Raw genomic sequence first — 23,982 nt, forward strand, 5'->3', positions numbered from 1 at the left:
TGTAAATCACGAGTAATTGATGTCGATTCTTTCCACACGAAACAAACTAACTCGGTATTAATATAAGAATGAGGCATAAGAGGTTTAAGTGGCAGACAAGGATAAGTGGAGATAATGTTTCATTGCATTATTAAAATTACGTAAAGTATATGTTGTTGTTGTTTCTCTGGGACCGAACCACATCAATTCATTGTATAAAGAAAGCAAGAGCACCAACTATACTTTATTAATTTTATACGTGGCTCAATAGATTGATTGCTAGTTCAATTTGCTAATTTTTTTTTTTGGTTACTGAGTTTATGATACACTACTCGATTGACTATGGCCCAAGTTTGATGTGGCTTAAGAAGTGATAAGTTTGGGCCATGAATGAATATACAGTTGGATTGATGGGCTGCTTTATAAGACCAATTATCAATTAAACTTGGGCCGTGATTTTGTTTATAGTATTGGTCCGAGATCTAGATGAGCCGAGAAGATAGATAAGATGTTGATGATGATGATTATAATCATGTTTATAGGATGATCATATAAGTGATATGGAGCGTGAGACATGATTCGTGAATATGATGATTATGGTAATTGGTTATGATTATGATGGTAATGATAATGAGATAATGATGGTTACGTAGGATGTTACAAGTATGATGATGATAATGATGATCATGATGATCGTTAGGTTTATGTTATAATGATGATGCTCACTAATGATATAGATGATGATATAGATTTTATGATCGAAGCTAGGATGATGGTGATCATGAAATAGGTTTTAAGTAGAAGAAGAAAGTCACGAGTATTGTTTATAAGAATGCGTTCGTAAATTAAAGCAGAAATGAACAATCAGAGCAGTGGTTTAGTGTGTTGGGATTAAGCGAAGGGTCTCGGGTTCGAGCCCTGACTGTGACATTTTTTTTTAAAAGAAGAAGATGATGGAAGCAGTTAAATATATGAGTTAAATATAATTAATCAACGATTTAGATTAGGAAAGCAGATTTGGAAGAATGGTTAAGGGTATTATTGGGTTAGCGGGAGTTCGCGGGTTCAAACCTGGACTTGGGTATTTTTTTTAAAAGGATTACTTCCTTGAGGTAGTTTTCTATCATTATTATTATTATTATTGCTATAATTATCATTTTTATTATTATAATTATCATTATTAATATTATTACTAGTATCATGTTTATTAAAAACTTGTATTTTTATTAAAGTATCATTTTTATTATTAATATCATTATTAGAAAAATTATCATTTTTATCAAAACTATTATTATCATATTCATTATTAAACCTAATCATTATCATTACAACAGATTATTATTATAAATATTATTAGTGTAGCTATTATTATTAGTATCACTATTAATATTTTTTTTAATATTATTATTATTATTATTAGTATTAGTATTATTAACATATTTTTTATTATAAATAATATTTTTACAAAAGATAATTAAGTAAAGATATAAATATTACATATATCATAAGTATATCTAGATTCATTATAACATATATAAATATACATCACATTTGAAATAATAATTACATTACTATTTTAAATAAGTAATATATTATATAATTAATACATATAAAGTGGTTGGATTATGATTACATGTTAATTAGAGGTGTTAATATATATACTTAATATAGGTTCGTGAATCCGAGGCCAACCTTGCGCTTATTCAATGACGTTAAATGTATTTTTACTACGAAATACAGTATGGTTAGTTTCATTTGCCTTTTTACCCTTTATATTTTTGGGCTGAGAATACATGCGCAATTTTTATAAATGATTTACAAAATAGACACAAGTACGTGAAACTACATTCTATGGTTGAATTATTGAAATCGAATATGCCCCTTTTTAGTCTGGTAATCTAAGAATTCGGGAACAGACACCCTAATTGACGCGAACCCTAAAGATAGATCTATTGGGCCTAACAAACCCCATCCAAAGTATCGGATGCTTTAGTACTTCGAAATTTATATCATGTCCGAAGGAGGATCCCGGAATGATGGGGATATTCTATATGCATCTTGTTAAGGTCGGTTACCAGGTGTTCAATCCATATGAATGATTTTTGTCTCTATGCATGGGACGTATGTTTATGAGAAATGGAAATATGAAATCTTGTGGTCTATTAAAGTTATGAAATGATTATTTATGATAAACTAATGAACTCACCAACCTTTTGGTTGACACTTGAAAGCGTGTTTATTCTCAGGTACGAAAGAAATCTTCCGCTGTGCATTTGCTCATTTTAGAGATTTTACTTGGAGTCATTCATGTCATATTTCAAAAGACGTTGCATTCGAGTCGTCAAGTTCATCAGAATTATTATTAAGTCAATTATAGTTAGATATATTATGAAATGGTATGCATGCCGTCAACTTTCGATGTAATGAAAGATTGTATTTTCAAAAACGAATGTAATATTTGTAAAATGTATCATATAGAGGTCAAGTACTTCGGGATGTAATCAACTGTTGTGAATCGTTTATAATCGATATGGACTTCATCCGGATGGATTAGGACGGGTCTTCACAACAGTATGCACAAATACGCAGTTTCTCTAAAACACAAGGCACAAAAGCGAGTTGAAAAAGTCGGGTCATTACATTACCCACCTGTTAATGGAAATTTCGTCTCGAAATTTAAGCTGAGGCAGGTGTTGAAGTCGGGAAAAGGTGAGGATACTTCTACATCATTTGATCCTCTTGTTCCCAAGTAAACTCAGGTCCTCGTTTAGCATTCCATCGAACTCGGACGATCGGAATCTTGTTGTGCTTCAAAGTCTTAACCTCACGGTCCATGATTTCGACAGGTTCTTCCACAAAGTGGAGTTTGTCATTAATCGTAAGTTCATCAAGAGGGATGACAAGTTCTGGTTCGGCAAGACATTTCTTCAGATTCGACACGTGAAAAGTAGGGTGAACTGCGCTCAACTGAGTCGGAAGATCCAAACGGTAAGCAACGGGTCCAACACGCTCCAAGATTTCAAAAGGACTAATATATTGCGGGTTTAACTTTCCACGCTTTCCAAAATGGATCACACCTTTCCAAGGTGCGACCTTCAACATTACACGGTCACCCACGTTGAATTTGAAGTCTTTACGTTTAAGGTTGGCATAACTCTTTTGGCGATTACGGGCTGCCTTAAGTCTCGCTTGAATTTGGACAATCTTCTCGGTTGTTTCATGGACTATCTCGGGTCCGGTGATTTGCACTTCGCCTATCTCTGCCCAACAAATAGGAGAACAGCACTTGCGGCCATACAACTCTTCAAGGGGTGCGGCATTAATACTCGAATGATAACTGTTGTTGTAAGAGAATTTAGCTAGCGGCAAATGTCTCTCCCAAGCCTTTCCGAAGTCAATAACACATGCACGCAACATGTCCTCCAAAGTCTGAATCGTTCGTTCACTCTGACCGTCGGTCTGTGGGTGATACGCGGTGCTCATGTCGAGACGAGTTCCCAAGGCTTCTTGCAAAGAATGCCAAAATCTGGAAGCAAAGCGGGGATCACGATCTGAGATAATTGATAGGGGTACACCATGACGAGACACAACTTATTTGATGTACAGTTGAGCAAGTCTCTCCATTGTATCTGTTTCCTTCATCGCTAGGAAATGAGCAGATTTGGTAAGACGATCAACGATAACCCAGATTGTATCGTATCCGCCCACTGTCTTTGGTAGCTTCGTGATGAAGTCCATCGTAATTGCTTCCCATTTCCATTGTGGGATTTCTGGTTGTTGAAGTAACCCAGATGGCCTCTGATGTTCAGCCTTAACCTTCGAACAAGTCAAACACCTCCCAACATAAGTTGCAACATCCTTCTTAAGATTTCGCCACCAATATTGTTCCTTAATATTGTGGTACATTTTGCGGGCTCCTGGATGAATCGAATATCTCGACTTGTGGGCTTCATCAAGTATAAGGCTTCGTAAATCTCCATAACGAGGTACCCAAATTCTTCCAGCATAACATCGGAGTCCAGACTCCTTAACCTCGAATTTATAGACGAGAATGTTCAAGTACTCACGGGATATGTTCTCCTCCTTGAGAGCCTCTTCTTGGGCTACTCGGATCTGGCTGTTGAGGTTCGAATGAATGGTGATGTTCAGAGCCCGAACATGAAGAGGTACCGTTCTCTCCTTTCGACTCAGAGCGTCGGCTACAACATTGGCTTTGCCAGGATGGTAACGGAGTTCACAATCATAGTCGTTCAGTATCTCGATCCATCGACGTTGTCTCATATTCAGCTGCTTCTGATCATAGATGTGCTGGAGGCTTTTGTGATCGGTGAATATGGTACTCTTTGTCCCATAAAGATAGTGTCTCCACAACTTCAAAGCGAAGACAACGGCTCCAAGTTAGAGATCATGGGTAGTGTAGTTTTGCTCGTGTATCTTCAGTTGACTAGAAGCATAAGCAATGACCTTCGTTCTTTGCATCAATACGCAACCGAAACCATTCTTCGAAGCATCGCAGTACACAACGAAGTCATCACTGCCTTCAGGAAGCGACAAGATAGGTACGGTGGTTAACTTCTTCTTCAAGGTTTGAAATGTTGATTCATGTTCTTTTTCCCAAACGAACTTCTTTCCTTTGTGAGTCAATGCGGTCAAAGGACGCGCAATTAACGAAAAACCTTCAATAAATCTGCGGTAATAACTGGCAAGGCCTAGAAATTGGCGGATGTGAGTTGGAGTAGTGGGTGTCTCCCACTTGCTGATAGCCTCGATCTTTGCGGGATCAACTTTGATACCTTGATCACTCACAATATGACCCAGAAATTGGACTTCCTTTAACCAAAATTCACACTTGGAGAATTTGGCATAAAGTTGCTCTTGTCTCAAGAGTTCAAGCACTAGTCGGAGATGTTGCTCATGTTCTTCTTCGCTCTTGGAGTAGATGAGGATATCATCTATGAAGACGATAACGAACTTATCCAGGTATGGATTGCATACACGATTCATGAGATCCATGAATACAACGGGTGCGTTGGTTAAACCGAACGGCATCACGAGAAACTCATAATGAACATAGCTGGTTCTGAACGCAGTCTTCATCACATCACTCTCCTTCACCCTCAACTGGTGATAACCGGATCGCAAATCGATTTTGGAGTAAACGCTTGATCCTTGCAGCTGATCAAAAAGATCGTCAATTCGGGGAAGAGGATATCGGTTCTTGATCGTCAATTTGTTGAGTTCTCGGTAGTTGATACACATGCGGAAGGATCCGTCCTTCTTCTTCACGAATAAAACAGGTGCGCCCCAAGGCGATGAACTCGGTTGGATAAATCCATGATCTAGCAATTCCTGCAGTTGACTCTGCAACTCTTGCAGTTCGGAAGGTGCTAGTCGATAAGGTGCGCGAGCTACGGGTGCAGCTCCTGGCACTAGATCGATCTGGAACTCCACGGCTCTCGGTGGCGGTAATCCAGGTAGTTCTTCCGGAAAGACATCGGGAAAGTCATTCACGATTCGTACATCAGTCACACTCTTCACCTCTGCTTCTAACGTTTTCACATGTGCTAAAATAGCAAGACGTCCTTTCTTCATGATCTTTTGTGCTTTCACGCAACTAATGAGGTTCCGCTTCGAACTACATCTCTCTCCGTAAATAATCAGTGGGTCTCCATCTCCGTGTGGTATACGAAGAGTTTTATCTCCACAGATAATGACGGCCCTTACTTTGGTCAACCAGTCCATGCCGACAATCACGTCAAAGCTTCCCAATTTGATGGGTATCAAGTCAATTGTGAAATCCACACCAGCTATGTTGATAATAGCTCCTCAGCCACTTTGGTCGACTTTCTCAAGTTTCCCATTGGCTACCTCAACTAGTATACTCTCCTCTAAAGGAACTAACGACCAATCTATCTTAGAGCAAAAGTGTCTACAAACATAGATCCTATCGGCACCAGTATCAAATAGGACAGAAGCTGATGTTAAAGCGAAGGGGTACAAAATAGTATTAATTTTACTAGGAATTACTATTAAATACGATACAATTTTACACAAGTTATTTATTTATTTATAGAGTGGATATACCTAAACCTTGCTACAACACTTATAGGCAGTGTACCTAATCGTACAGTAGTGTAGTTTTTAGTAAGTCCGGTTCATCCACAGGAAACTCGCCAAGTTTAACGCTATATTTTTTAAAACTATATTTGTAAAAATTTAAATATATATATAAGTAGTATTATTATCATAAAAAGGGGGTTTTTACCGTTTAATGACCGGTTTGTCGATTTTAAAACTTTGGTCGCAGTTAAAACCTAATGTAAAATATTAAAAATAAAAATAACTTAATTTAAAGCGTAAAGTAAATAACGATAATGAAATTGCGATAAATAAAAATGCAATAATTAAAAGTGCAATAAAATGACAGTAAATAAAAGTGCGATAATTAAAAGTACAATTAAATATGAAATAAAGGAATTATGCTTATTTAAACTTTCGTAATCATGATGTTTGACGTGTTGATTTTAGTTTATTCCCATGGGTTAATTGTCCTTTGTCCTGGATTATTCAATATGTCCGTCTGGTTTTTGTCCATAACAGTCCATCAGTCATAAATATAAAGTGCGAGTGTCCTCGTCAAATTATCCTTATATCCAAAGTCATATATTCCAACTAATTGGGGACCTAAACTATAATTACACCAATTTTCCTTGTATATAATTCACCCCTGTTTTAATAAGTCTATTGACTATTAATCCATTCCCGTGTCCGGTTAAATGAACGATTATTAGTACTTATAAATATCCCGCCCATCGTGTCCGATCGAGTGTATGTGGTTATTTATAGGTACGTGTGACGATCGCTCCAAATCCATATGGACAATACGTCATTCATTGATTTCATTGCGAGGTATTTGACCTCTATATGATACGTTTTGTAAACATTGCATTCTTTTGAAAAGGCACACCATAAATGAATATTTAAATCAAAGGTTTTCGACATCTGATGATTTCTACATATAGACAATCACTGTAAATAATAGTTTACAATAGTACTTCCATTGACAATGCAGTCAAAATAAGATACATGGTGATGATTTGGTGAATGCAACGTTTCCTTGAAAAATATGTCATGTATGACTCCATGCACATAACTTGTCTAACATATAAGCAAACAGCGGAAGACTTCTAGGAAACCTGAGAATAAACATGCTAACTATAACAACCCTCACTTTTCGACTTCCGATTTTACTAAAATACCTAGAGTTGTTATATACGAATAAATTTAATGTTGACTGAATAAACGTACGCTTAAAATAAATAATATAATTATAAATATTATAAATAAGATTATGATATATAATATAACATAATTACATCAATGAATATATATATAATATTTATATTACTTTTGTTATTTAGTTAATAGAATATATAATTAACTAAATAATACATAATATTATAACATTTATAAAACTAATAAAAACTATAAATTAATAATCATAAATTTTAATTTTTATAAAAACTAAATATAATAATAATTTTTATATAAAATTCGTATTTAATAATTAAACAAATATAGAAATAAAATGTTAAATGTTCTTAGAAATATATTAAATAAATTTTTTTTTTAGAATTTTATACAAAAAAAAAATCAAAACTATATCTACTTTTAATAAATAAATACAAAAATACAAACTACTTTTTCTTATTTTAGCTTTTAAGATTTACTTTTAATAAAAATACAAACTACTTTTTCTTATTTTAACTTTTAAGATTTACTTTTAATAAAAATATAAACTACTTTTTCTTATTTTAACTTTTAAGATTTACTTTTAATAAAAATACAAACTACTTTTTCTTATTTTAACTTTTAAGATTTTACTTTTAATAAAAATACAAATTACTTTTTCTTATTTTAACTTTTAAGATTTTACTTTTAATAAAAATACAAACTACTTTTTCTTATTTTAACTTTTAAGATTTACTTTTAATAAAAATACAAAATACTTTTTCTTATTTTAACTTTTAAGATTTTACTTTTAATAAAAATACAAACTACTTTTTCTTATTTTAACTTTTAGGATTTTACTTTTAATAAAAATACAAACTACTTTTTTCTTATTTTAACTTTTAAGATTTACTTTTAATAAAAATACAAACTACTTTTTCTTATTTTAACTTTTAAGATTTACTTTTAATAAAAATACAAACTACTTTTTCTTATTTTAACTTTTAAGATTTACTTTTAATAAAAATACAAACTACTTTTTCTTATTTTAACTTTTAAGATTTTAGTTTTAATAAAAATACAAACTACTTTTTCTTATTTTAACTTTTAAGATTTTACTTTTAATAAAAATACAAACTACTTTTTCTTATTTTAACTTTTAAGATTTACTTTTAATAAAAATACAAAATACTTTTTCTTATTTTAACTTTTAAGATTTACTTATTTTATTTTAATTTTTTTTTACCTAACATTTTCAACTATAAATACCACATACATTTCTTATTTCAAACTTACACCTTAATCTCTCATTTCTCTATTAAGAACTACTTCTAGTTGATATCTCGGTCACTTACTTGCTTTACTTTCCTTTCTTGCGTGGAATACTTTAACTGCTATTTAAGGTGAGTTTCATTACTCCCTTTTTATATATATTTTTGGGCTGAGAATACATGTGTTGTTTTATAAATGTTTTACGAAATAGGCACAAGTACTAAAACTAATTCTATGTGGGTTTAAACCAGAAATATACCCTTAGCTTGGTAACATTAAACTACCTGTCTATGTACGGTAGGCGCGAATCCTAAAGATAGATCTATTGGGCCTGACAACCCTATCCTGACTATGGGATGCTTTAGTACTTCGAGGTTTATATAACACACCTGATTTGGTGTACTTTCAGAGGGTAAAACATGAACGTTAAGGCTTGTTACCGGGTGCCTACAACTTATAGAATGCTTTTATACACTTGCTAGTGTATGGATATTTATGAAACTAAAATCTTGTGGCCTATTATTATAACGGAAATGATTGATTTTGATAAACTAATGAACTCACCAACCTTTTTGGTTGACACTTTAAGCATGTTTTGTCTCAGGTGACGAATAAGATGATTGCCATGATTGCTACCTGATGAATTGAATGCTGCTACATGGAGTCTTCATTTCATTACATTTACTTTGCATTAAGACTATTATTATTATTTCAGTTTAAATTTGATGTAAAACTTTTAATGCTTCTGCTGTTTTATTAATAAATGTTTTATTCAAAACGTCTCATATAGAGTCGTTCTCATATATACAACTGTGATTTGATATAATTAGTCACAAATACCCTAGGCCCTATTTTGGGGGTGTGACAGATTGGTATCAGAGCAGGTTGTTGTAGAGAACCAGGATTGCATTTTATGTGTGCCTTATACAATTAGGTACCTTAGCAATGTAGGACTACAACTTTCCTTGACCATAGTGCCTTTAATTGTTGCCTTTAATTGATAAATGCTACACTATACCTTAGAAACTATACTTAAATCTTAAGATTATAACATACACGATAATGTGAAATTACTCGAACGTCAACGCTACTTAAGGCCTAGGGTGATCCTTGGTACCACTATGGGACGCTTGTGGATTTCGAATGCCAAACTTAGATTTTGGTCGAGAATTCCTGGGCCAACCGGTAACAATTGATCATTCAAGTGACTCGGCGGTGGCATAGATGTTTGGGTATGGTGCACAATATCAAACCTGACTATAGTGATCATACAACACTTAGTCACTTACGCACTTAATAAGTAGTGAACTTATTAAGAACAACTCACTTAGTCATCTATCCTGGTTTTGTGTATTACATATGTATTACATGAAATATTATCCAAGATTTTTGAAACTCCTATAATTCATACTCAAACGTATATAACTCCCTGTTATATCACGTACCTATATGCCTTATGCCTTTATGAATCGGTTTGCGAACCGGGAAATGTCATTGGGTTATCACAGTATACGAATTGAAAGTCTTTAATCGAAAGATTATTAGATTACATACTTATCATTTTATAATCTCGACACGTCATACTGCCATTATTGGAGTATAGACAAATCATATCTTAGCATATCTATTCCCAATAGACCTTGTCTAACACTTTTCCTAAATTTCCTCCGTAAATTACGGAAATCTTTCTGCTATATATACGTATTCAAGGAGACGAATATATCATTCAATATTCAACACCCATTTCATATCAAACCCTATTCCAAACACATAATATGGATTTCTCACCTGATTCCTCAAGTTCTTCTAGCTCCAAAGATAGCGTGACAGGAGCACACCCACCGATCAATTACCGTGATTTCTTTAGAAAATGGGGATGGGTTCGCGAAATACTCACCCTATGGAGATATGAAGAAGGTACTCCTTATCACGAACCAAACTTACCACCAAACGTCGGAGTACTCGATCCACTTACCGGCGAACCTGTTCGCAATACCGTTTTCACTCTTTTCGCAAGGATTTTCCGCCTCGAAGGTCGACTCGATGTAACCAACGACAATATTCGTCCTCTACTCCCGAATTCTAACTAGAAAGGGTTATTGGAAGAAGTTAGAAGACTTCGAACTAAATATCAAGAATTGACAAACCTTACAGAGGAATGGGTAGAACAAATCCATAGACTCGAGCGTAAAGTAGAAACCCTGGAGGAAATAGTGCGCGATTTGGTAGCTAGGCTCACACTTACTAACCAAGTACCACAAGCAGCACCAACAGCAGCACCAGCACCACCAGTACTATCAGCATCACCACCAACAGCATCAGCTTCACCAACAACAACATCAGCATCCCACGTCTCAACATCATAATCGGTACCTTAAACATCGACATCATACACCCATAGATACTAAGGAATATTAGTAATAATGAGTTAAGATGTATTGACTCATTCTTCCTGAAGAATTATATATGTATACTTTATATATATATGGTTTGGAACAATAATAAATCTTTTCGTACTAAACTATTACGTGTGAATCTTAACTAGTATGTACTACTTGGTTAATTCATATCACTAATACGCTATGATGTACATCCTTCGTTAATGACTTAACAATCATTAATCACTGCTTCAGTACCATAAACTCCATTTCATAATAAACTAAGTGTATTATTCAAATGCATGTGTGATTTTACACTCCTATTTTCGATGTACTCGAAAATTTCTCGAAAACATCATTTGTGCCTTATGAATTTCACAAGAAATCCACGAGCATCAACATCATATACTGAGGTATATTAATAACAATGAACGATGAAGTATTGATTCATAACTTCATTAAAGAAATATTCCGTGACGATTATGTAATCTCTAAAGTTTTGGAGATTATTTATTCTCATTTCAACCGTAAATCAAATGAGTTTAATATTATATTAACTTATTAAATCCATAATTACATCTGAAGAAAATATATATGTATGTATATTTTCATAAAGATTGTATTTAAAAATTCTTTTGTACAAACTGTTGATTGTGAAAATATTTTAACGGGTAGGTAATACCCAAGAAATATCTAACATTCACATTAATATATTACATTGTACATTCTTCAAAATCCTTGAAAACATATCGGATTGATAATCAATGATTCAGATCAGTTAACCTTGAGAATACTGATGAAGCAGCAAAAGCTGTAGATGGCCTTAATGATCAGAAGCTTAATAATAAAGAATTGTATGTTGGAAAAGCTCAAAAGAAAATCTGGTATTGAAAGATGGATTGAGCAAAACATGAAGGAGACCAAGGACAAATCTCAAGGACTAAACCTATAACCAAAGAATCTAGATGATTCGATTTCTGAAGGAAATCACAGAAGATCTTTTTACGCATTCTAAATCCTTACAGAAGAATTTCTTCATTATCCATCGATTTTAGAAATTCTAAAATATCATCATATCTTTCGTTATAAATATCCTCGATATTTCTAAAGATATCTTCATAACGATTCTTGTCCGCAATTAATTATCTCTTTGCAATATCTTTATTACATCATAAAGGAAAACTGTTTAAGTTTCTATATTCCGTAAAATTTAAATTCAAATTTTGAATGATTTGAAGTAGTGTTGAGAATTGAAGCATGAGTTAGTATAATATAATGACGTCAGGCCAACATGATTATATTACAGTAAGTCATGCTAAATTTTTAATGGAAGATGATGATTCATAGACTTTATAATCATCATTTGCCATGTTACACGACTCTTACATTCTACTTAATCTCTGAACATATCAAGCAAATATATTCTTGATAGTTCTATCCTCAGTAATTCTGGTAATTTACCAAATCAAATCGTGATATTACGCTTAGAACAGTAGGTCCATTCGAAACTTCATACCTACAAATTCTGGACCATTACTCGCTTTACTTAGAGTCGAGAGGAGAATAAAAAGGCAAAGAGCTCCGACATATAAGGGAAAATATGTAGCCCGATAACGATACCGAAATTACAAACCGTGTATATCAATACGTATTGCAACGTAAAGACATGGAAGAATTAAAAACACTATAACCCCAAGGTAATAGTAGAAGAAAACAAATTCCTCTAGTGGTAAATGAAAAAGAAGAATGACTGAAATGATAGTCAGAAAAATATCCAGGATAAGAACTGGATGGAGCATTCTCACAATCTTTGGAAGTATGAATTGAGGAAGAAAGTATAGAAGTGGTGAAGATAATGAAACGGAAGAAGCTAATTTATAGCAAAATTCTAAACACAGCAATTGAAGCAATTCACCTCATTTAATCAAAGAAAATTTCAAATTCCTTAATTACCGGAGAATCAAATCTTATGGATTACGAAGATTTCCTTTAATCCCTTGAATTCCAAAAATCAATCGTGACTACGTCAAAAGTTAAGGCGAACATTTAATTTCTCATTCACTCTTTTACAATAGCTTCGTTTATACGCTTCCTATAATCAAATCGTTTTATTCATATTATTCAGTAGTGATAAAACTTTATTTTTTCAACTTATATTCATCATTACAATATTCTTGTTGTAAACAATGATGATCTCTATCAAACTTCATGACTATAATTTTCATGAACTACTCTCTGTTTTGTCTACCCTAATATTGTGACATAAACACTCAAAGTTTTAAATAAGCTCAATACTATTCATAACACATTTCATGTGTTCAGTTTACTAAAATGCTCGTATAACACCATCATCCCTTTTGAGGATAACCTAGTCAAATGACACTCTTATTAATCCTTTAGATAACCTCCGCATTAATGATAAAATGTACTTTATAGAAGAACCTGTAAGAAATTAGGGTTCGTATTATTTAAATGCATGAAATAGAACAATATTCTATCCGTTGGAATTCACGAAAGGCCCCGAACCTACCTGGGAACGTGAAGACCAGATAAAACGTAAATATCCTCGTTTAGGTACGAACAACGCTGATTGATGGCAAAAACTAAATTTCGGGACGAAATTTCTTTTAACGGGTAGGTACTATAACAACCCTCACTTTTCGACTTCCGATTTTACTAAAATACCTAGAGTTGTTATATACGAATAAATTTAACGTTGACCGAATAAACGTACGCTTAAAATAAATAATATAATTATAAATATTATAAATAAGATTATGATATATAATATAACATAATTACATCAATGAATATATATATAATATTTATATTACTTTTGTTATTTAGTTAATAGAATATATAATTAACTAAATAATACATAATATTATAACATTTATAAAACTAATAAAAACTATAAATTAATAATCATAAATTTTAATTTTTATAAAAACTAAATATAATAATAATTTTTATATAAAATTCGTATTTAATAATTAAACAAATATAGAAATAAAATGTTAAATGTTCTTAGAAATATATTAAACAAATTTTTTTTTTTAGAATTTTATACAAAAAAAAAAATCAAAACTATATCTACTTTTAATAAATAAATACAAAAATACAAACTACTTTTTCTTATTTTAGCTTTTAAGATTTACTTTTAATAAAAATACAAACTACTTTTTCTTATTTTAACTTTTAAGATTTACTTTTAATAAAAATATAAACTACTTTTTCTTATTTTAACTTTTAAGATTTACTTTTAATAAAAATACAAACTACTTTTTCTTATTTTAACTTTTAAGATTTTACTTTTAATAAAAATACAAATTACTTTTTCTTATTTTAACTTTTAAGATTTTACTTTTAATAAAAATACAAACTACTTTTTCTTATTTTAACTTTTAAGATTTACTTTTAATAAAAATACAAAATACTTTTTCTTATTTTAACTTTTAAGATTTTACTTTTAATAAAAATACAAACTACTTTTTCTTATTTTAACTTTTAGGATTTTACTTTTAATAAAAATACAAACTACTTTTTTCTTATTTTAACTTTTAAGATTTACTTTTAATAAAAATACAAACTACTTTTTCTTATTTTAACTTTTAAGATTTACTTTTAATAAAAATACAAACTACTTTTTCTTATTTTAACTTTTAAGATTTACTTTTAATAAAAATATAAACTACTTTTTCTTATTTTAACTTTTAAGATTTACTTTTAATAAAAATACAAACTACTTTTTCTTATTTTAACTTTTAAGATTTTACTTTTAATAAAAATACAAACTACTTTTTCTTATTTTAACTTTTAAGATTTTACTTTTAATAAAAATACAAACTACTTTTTCTTATTTTAACTTTTAAGATTTACTTTTAATAAAAATACAAAATACTTTTTCTTATTTTAACTTTTAAGATTTACTTATTTTATTTTAATTTTTTTTTTTACCTAACATTTTCAACTATAAATACGACATACATTTCTCATTTCAAACTTACACCTTAATCTCTCATTTCTCTATTAAGAACTACTTCTAGTTGATATCTCGGTCACTTACTTGCTTTACTTTCCTTTCTTGCGTGGAATACTTCAACTGCTATTTAAGGTGAGTTTCATTACTCCCTTTTTATATATATTTTTGGGCTGAGAATACATGCGTTGTTTTACAAATCTTTTACGAAATAGGCACAAGTACTAAAACTAATTCTATGTGGGTTTAAACCAGAAATATACCCTTAGCTTGGTAACATTAAACTACCTGTCTATGTACGGTAGGCGCGAATCCTAAAGATAGATCTATTGGGCCTGACAACCCTATCCTGACTATGGGATGCTTTAGTACTTCGAGGTTTATATAACACACCTGATTTGGTGTACTTTCAGAGGGTAAAACATGAACGTTAAGGCTTGTTACCGGGTGCCTACAACTTATAGAATGCTTTTATACACTTGCTAGTGTATGGATATTTATGAAACTGAAATCTTGTGGCCAATTATTATAACGGAAATGATTGATTTTGATAAACTAATGAACTCACCAACCTTTTTGGTTGACACTTTAAGCATGTTTTGTCTCAGGTGACGAATAAGATGATTGCCATGATTGCTACCTGATGAATTGAATGCTGCTACATGTAGTCTTCATTTCATTACATTTACTTTGCATTAAGACTATTATTATTATTATTTCAGTTTAAATTTGATGTAAAACTTTTAATGCTTCCGCTGTTTTATTAATAAATGTTTTATTCAAAACGTCTCATATAGAGTCGTTCTCATATATACAACTGTGATTTGATATAATTAGTCACAAATACCCTAGGCCCTATTTTGGGGGTGTGACACTAACAAGTGTCAACACAAAGGTTGGTGAGTTCATAGTTTTATTGTTTCGCATAATCTGTATATAAAAGTGGATCACAAGATTTCAGTTGTTTCATCCAGAAACGTTTTTCAAAAGTTTGTCAATAGATTCTACGTAACAGAGCACCCTGGTAACTAAACTTTAACGTTTTAATAAGTACCCCTGTTTTAGCATACATGCAACCAACATGTACAATACACGCAAACTAACGTGTACTAACCTCAAATATAATACGTCTGTTTTATAGTTCAGGCTAGGGTTTCTATACCTGAAATAGACGGGGATGTCAAGCCCTATGGATCCATATACTACTACTCGCGCCCACCAGTTCTTATAATCGGCAGTTACTAGTTACCAAAGCTAAGGGATTTTCGGTTCAAACTCAGTGTAGAATTTAGTATGTACTTGTATCCATTGTGTTTAAAATAAAGTGCATGTATTCTCAGCCCAAAAATATATATTGCAAAAGCATTTAAAAAGGGAGCAAATGAAACTCACAGTTTAATATTGATATACAATATTGCAGGAAAGCACGTAGACGCATCGGAGATGATAAACACGAGGTTTGATTCACAAAAATACCCCCGAACATTACCCATAATTTCCTTGGCAATAACCCATATTTTCCTTAGCTCTAGCTCGCTCGGAAACTCGTTTTGAAAATTACTTGGACAGCACTCCGTCGTAATATTTTATGTACATTATTATTTTTGTATCGCAAAAATAATAACACTAATAATAAAAAAAATAATAAGATTAATAATAATCTTATTAATAATAATAATAATAATAATAATAATAATAATAATAATAATAATAATAAATAATATTACGGAGTATATATATATTTGTGTATGTGTGTGATTCAAATCGAGCGAAAACACTGGAATTTATAGATGTGGCTTAACAAACACTGCCATGCGATCGCATGGATTTGAAGGCCTGTGGCCATGCGATCGCATGGCCTCCCCTTCACGTGCATAGTTGACTTGTAATTTTCATTCCGATAAGTCGTACGTCGTCACTCGACTTATATCCCGGTTCCAATTTTTCGAACGTCCTTTCGTATACTGAGATAACTTGTACTTTAAGTTTCGTGAATCGTACATTTGTCAAAATATAGTCTTAAATCATCCATAAACTATACCACTCGAGGTATAACTTATACATTTGAGTGTTTTGGTCATTTACTTCTATAGATCATTGTCTCGCTATTTGTTAATATATATATATATATATATATATATATATATATATATATATATATATATATATATATATATATATATATATATATATATATATATATATATATATATATATATATATATAATACATACATTTTCATTTTGAAATAGTGTTTTACTGTAGCAAAGTTACTTTCGAAAGCCAATTTTTACTGTAGCAATTCACTGTAGCAAAGTCAATTTTTACTGTAGCAAATAGTGATTTTCGAAAACACTGTAGCATTTTGGGTATTGTAGCAATTTGAAAATACTGTAGCAAATTAGTGTTTTACTTGTTCATCTTAAACGTTTTAGTTCACTTATCTAAATACCAATCGAATTAACAAATGAATGTTACTATCGTTTACTAAATAACTTGAAATTATATATATGTATATATATGTATATATCTTTATTTGATATACATAAATCAGTTTTTAAATACACATTGGAAGATATTTATAATTAATTTTAATAATAAATATTTTAACTTATCATATATATTCAAATAGATATTTAAACCAATAAGTTTAATGTACGGTATCAAACAATTAATACATTGTTACTTTTTCAAGTTATAGTATATATGTATCTATTTACATATAATTGTTCGCGAATCGTCAAAAACAACCGAAAGGTATTTAAATATATAAAAGTAGTTCAAAAATTTTGAGATTCAGTTTTATAGACTTTGCTTATCGTGTCAGAAATGTTAATCATACAAAGATTAAGTTTAAATTTGGTCAGAAATTTCCGGGTCATCACAGTACCTACCCGTTAAAGAAATTTCGTCCCGAAATTTGAGTGAGGTTGTCATGGCTAACAATAAAAATGTTTTAATGACGAACATGAGTTGATAATAGAGTTTTATCTATGTTTGAATAATATGGATAAAATAATCCAATTACTCGAAGCGTATGAGAGAAGTTATCGTAATCAAGTGAAATGGAGAATAGAGATGTGTCTTATCTCTTGATGTAGTAACGATTGATTTCCAGATCTTAAGGAATAGAAAATCTTCATAATTTAAATAAGATTTGATTTTTCAGAATTTGCGGAAATTAGGATTTTCTTTGATTAAATGTGTAATCTGCCTCTATTGCTGTGTCCTATATTTTGCTATAAATTGACCTCTTCCATTTCATTATTTTCACTACTCCTACATCTTCTTCCTTATTTCATACTTTCAAAAGATTGTGAAATGCTTCATCCAGTTCTGATTCTTGATATACTCCTAACTTTCATATCTGTCATTCTTCTTTTTCATCTACCACCAGAGAAAATTACTTTCTTCTACCATTACCTTGGGGTTATAGTATTTTTCATTCTTCCGTGTCTTTATATTGCTATACGCATTGATATAAACGGTTTGTAATATATGTGTTGTTGTCAGGCTTTATATTTTCCCTTATATTTAGGAGCTCCATGCTTTTGTTTTTCCTTCCCGACTTCAAGTCAAGCGAATAATGGTCCAGAATTCGTAGCTATATATTTCGGAATGAACATAGTTAATGTTCTAAGAAAGAAATTGTAATGACACGATCTTGATTTGTCAAATTACCAGAATATCTGGAAAAGACCGAATCATCAAGAAAAGTATTTTCTTGATATATTTAGAGATTAAATAGAATGGAAGAGTTATGTAACATGGTTCATGATGAGGGTGAGATCTGTGAACCTTTATCATGTTCCGTTAGAAACTCAGCATGATTTACTGTAATATAATCACGTTGATCAAGTGTCATTATATTATACTAACTCATGCTTCAGCTCCCAACACCACTTCCAAAATATTCATATTTTAAACTTGAAAGTTTCAGAATTTAGAAACTAAAATATTTTCTTTTATGATGTAACACAGATATCGCAAGGAGAAAATTGATTTCCGATACGAATGATTATGAAATTATCTCCAGAAATATGGAGGATATTTATAATGAAAGATACGATGATATCTTAGAATTTCTAATATCAGAGGATGATGCGGAAAATCTGTCTGTGAAGGTTTAGAATAAGAAGTAAGGTTCTTACTAATAGTTTCAGCAGACACTGAATCATTTGGATTCTTTGAAGGTATATTTCGTCTTTGTGATTTGTCCACAGCCTCATTCATGGTCTGCTCAATCCGTTTTCCAGTTCTAAACCTTCTCTTTTTCTCAGCTTTACCACCATACTATTCTTTATCATCAAACTTTTGACTGTTAAGGTCGTTTACAGTTTTTGCTGCTTCATCAACATTTTTTCAAAATTCGGAGAACTAGTTTCGTAGTTTGGGGTGTTTTTCGGAAACTTCACATTCGAAGTATGTAAGTCCAGGAGGTAGACGTTATATGTACACATATAACTGTTGGCGTAGATGTGCTACAAGATTTCAAAATACTGATTGCTAATTCCCGATAGTTGGTATTTCAATTGCCGTTACAAGATGTGGATGAGTACATGATACGATTTCAATGAGTATAAGGATTTTTCGGAAGGTCAAAGATCAATGAAGTTGTTGGTAAATTTACTGCTAATGTGGTGGAACATGAGAGGTTCCCCGGTAACAATGATGAAGGGGTAATTGTTATAATAAGGCTTTATTCGAATGAACAATTGAAGGTGATTTGCTGGAGTGGTGACAAAACTGTCTATTTTGAAAAGGGATTGAAAAGTTATTTTAGCTAATAAATGCCAAAGGGTCTGACACGGATACGTGTTAAACTATGACTTTGATTTCGGGGGTTTTTCAAGTACAAGACCGCGGTTAACATGTGGTTGGATCATCATCTCGATGATTCATTATTTGAAGTGTCTTCAGGAATTTCAAAGGGTTTGAACATGGATTGTAATCGTTAATATACATATAATGTTCTAGCACAGTTTTGAAGTCAAAGTATAGCTTTGAAAGATTTAGGAGTCTAAGAATAATGTCACCGGTTCAGAGTTATGGCTTGGATTCTGATACGTCGATATCAGAATATGTGATTGAATTTGTATGAAATGATTGTGTATCATTGTGAAGATAGTGAGTATAGTTAATGATTTTTGAATCAAAATTGAAGAATGTACAATATAACATATTAATTGTGAACTTATATATTTCTCGGAAATTACCTACCCGTTAAATATTTCACAAGTAATATTTTGTACAAAAGAATTTTTATTACAGTCTTTATGAAAATATATGTATGTATATTTCTTCAGATGTAATACGGATTTAATGAGTTAATATCATATTAAGCTCATTTGATTTTCGACTTGACTTAAAAATGATTAATCTCTAAAACATTAAAGATTACATAGTCTTTGCGGAGTATTTCACTAATGAAATCAACACTTCATTATTTATTCTTATTAATATTCCTCAGTGAAGGATGTTGGTGCTCGTGGAATTTTTGAGAACCTTACAAGGCACAGATGATGTTTTCTGAAAAGTTTCGAGTACATCGAAAATGAAAATGTAAAATCAATTATATAATTGAATAATACACTTGGTTTATTATGAAATGGAATTCATTAAGTTGAAACAGAGATTGTAGTTAACAATGGTTAAGTTGTTAAGGAAGGATGTACATCATTGCATATTAGTAAAATGAACTAACCGAGTAGTACCTGCCAGTTAAGATTCACACGTAATATCTTAGTACAAAAAGATTTATTTTGATTTCAAAATTTATATATATTAAATATACATAAAATTTCTTCAGGGGAAATGAGTTAATACTTCATCGGTTATTGTTGCTGATATTTCTTGGTAACTACGATGCGTATGACGTTGATGTTCAAGGTACATATTGTGATGTTGAGGCTTGCGGTGCGGATGTTGTTAGTGGTGGTAATGGTACTGTTGGTGTTGCTGTCGGTGGTACTGTTGATGCCGGAGATTCTGCTGGTGCTTGTAACCTTTGCACCATATTCTCCAAAGCCACTACCCGAGCGCGAAGCTCGTTGACTTCTTCTACTACACTGGGATGATTGGCGGTTCGGACGAGCGGATGAATAAGATCCAGAATTTGAGAGAGTATATGATCATGACGAGATATTCTGGAGATGAGAGAGAAAATGGTATTACAAACAGGTTCACCGGTAAGTGCTTCAGGTTCTTCGCCAAGAGGGCAATGTGGTGGATGGAAGGGATCACCTTCTTCTTGTGTTCAATAATTAAGTAGGCTACGAACCCATCCCCAATTCATCCAGAATAGGTGATGGCTGATTGGTTGATCCATTCCGGTTACACTGTCTTCAGAATTCAGGTGAATATCCATATCGGAATAGCTGTCGGAGTTTAAGGAATTTGAACTAGATACGGGATCCATCTTGTATAATTAGAGAGATGATTTTTGATATGAAATAGATTATAGAATTTAGATTGGTACTCTTCAATACATAATTTACATATGTATATATAATACCAAAATTCCATAAATCACGGAGGAATTTTCGGAAGATGTCAGGAAAAGTTTACAGTAACAGATACGCTAAGATATAAATTTTGTCTATACAATATCTATGCAATCAATGCAATAAGACGCGTTTAGACTTAAGATGATAAACATGTAATTTCCGACAAGAAATGATAAGCAAAACTTTTAACATGTAGACACGGTCGAAGTCCAGACTTACTAATGCATCCTAACCACTATCAGTTAGACACACTCATGCAAGACCTGGTTCGCTAGGACCAATGCTGTGATACCAACTGTGACGATCGCTCCAAATCCATATGGACAATACGTCATTCATTGATTTCATTGCGAGGTATTTGACCTCTATATGATACGTTTTGTAAACATTGCATTCTTTTGAAAAGGCACACCATAAATGAATATTTAAATCAAAGGTTTTCGACATCTGATGATTTCTACATATAGACAATCACTGTAAATAATAGTTTACAATAGTACTTCCATTGATAATGCAGTCAAAATAAGATACATGGTGATGATTTGGTGAATGCAACGTTTCCTTGAAAAATATGTCATGTATGACTCCATGCACATAGCTTGTCTAACATATAAGCAAACAGCGGAAGACTTCTAGGAAACCTGAGAATAAACATGCTAACAAGTGTCAACACAAAGGTTGGTGAGTTCATAGTTTTAGTGTTTCGCATAATCTGTATATAAAAGTGGATCACAAGATTTCAGTTGTTTCATCCAGAAACGTTTTTCAAAAGTTTGTCAATAGATTCTATGTAACAGAGCACCCTGGTAACTAAACTTTAACGTTTTAATAAGTACCCCTGTTTTAACATACATGCAACCAACATGTACAATACGTGCAAACTAACGTGTACTAACCTCAAATAGCATACGTCTGTTTTATAGTTCAGGCTAGGGTTTCTATACCTGAAATAGACGGGGATGTCAAGCCCTATGGATCCATATACTACTACTCGCGCCCACCAGTTCTTATAACCGGCAGTTACTAGTTACCAAAGCTAAAGGATTTTCGGTTCAAACTCAGTGTAGAATTTAGTATGTACTTGTATCCATTGTGTTTAAAATAAAGTGCATGTATTCTCAGCCCAAAAATATATATTGTAAAAGCATTTAAAAAGGGAACAAATGAAACTCACAGTTTAATATTGATATACAATATTGCAGGAAAGCACGTAGACGCATCGGAGATGATAAATACGAGGTTTGATTCACAAAAATACCCCCGAACATTACCCATAATTTCCTTGGCAATAACCCATATTTTACTGTAGCAATTCACTGTAGCAAAGTCAATTTTTACTGTAGTAAATAGTGATTTTCGAAAACACTGTAGCATTTTGGGTATTGTAGCAATTTGAAAATACTGTAGCAAATTAGTGTTTTACTTGTTCATCTTAAACGTTTTAGTTCACTTATCTAAATACCAATCGAATTAACAAATGAATGTTACTATTGTTTACTAAATAACTTGAAATTATATATATGTATATATATGTATATATCTTTATTTGATATACATAAATCAGTTTTTAAATACACATTGGAAGTTATTTATAATTAATTTTAATAATAAATATTTCAACCTATCATATATATTCAAATAGATATTTAAACCAATAAGTTTAATGTACGGTATCAAACAATTAATACATTGTTACTTTTTCAAGTTATAGTATATATGTATCTATTTACATATAATTGTTCGCGAATCTTCGAAAACAACCGAAGGGTATTTAAATATATAAAAGTAGTTCAAAAATTTTGAGATTCAGTTTTACAGACTTTGCTTATCGTGTCAAAAATGTTAATCATACAAAGATTAAGTTTAAATTTGGTCAGAAATTTCCGGGTCATCACAGTACGTCCAATTGTAAATCTTTATATTAAATTAACAAACTATCATTTAATTAAACAAATATAAAGCCCATTAATAGCCCATAGTCTAATTTCCACAAGTGTCGTTCTTTTGTCCAAACCCCAATTATGGTACAAAGCCCAATTACCCAATTTTAATATTTAGCCCAACATCACGATTACTTCGGCTTAAATAAGCATAATAATAACTTAGCTACGAGACATTAATTTAAAAAGGTTGAACATAACTTACAATGATTAATAATAGCGTAGCGTTACACGGATAGAATTTCGATTTACACCCTTACATCATTCGCTAACATACCCTTATTATTATTATTAAAATTAAAATTAAAATTAAAATTAAAATTATAATTATAATTATAATTATAATTATAATATACATATATATATATATATATATATATATATATATATATATATATATATATATATATATATATATATATATTACGTTGAGATAGAGAGATAGATGGTGTGATAAATTCGAGTACCAGACTGCCTTTTATAGGGATGTGGCCAGAAAAAGTGGCCCATGCGATCACATGGAAATATAGCCTCCAGGCCATGCGATCGAATGGCCTGCTTTTCCAGCTCACATTTTGTTGTTTGCTTCTTGCCGACGGTTTTATAAATATATATATATATATATATATATATATATATATATATATATATATATATATATATATATATATATATATATATATATATATATATATATA

The sequence above is a fragment of the Rutidosis leptorrhynchoides genome, chromosome 3, assembly GCF_046630445.1.
Source record: "Rutidosis leptorrhynchoides isolate AG116_Rl617_1_P2 chromosome 3, CSIRO_AGI_Rlap_v1, whole genome shotgun sequence".
Taxonomy (NCBI): Eukaryota; Viridiplantae; Streptophyta; class Magnoliopsida; order Asterales; family Asteraceae; genus Rutidosis; species Rutidosis leptorrhynchoides.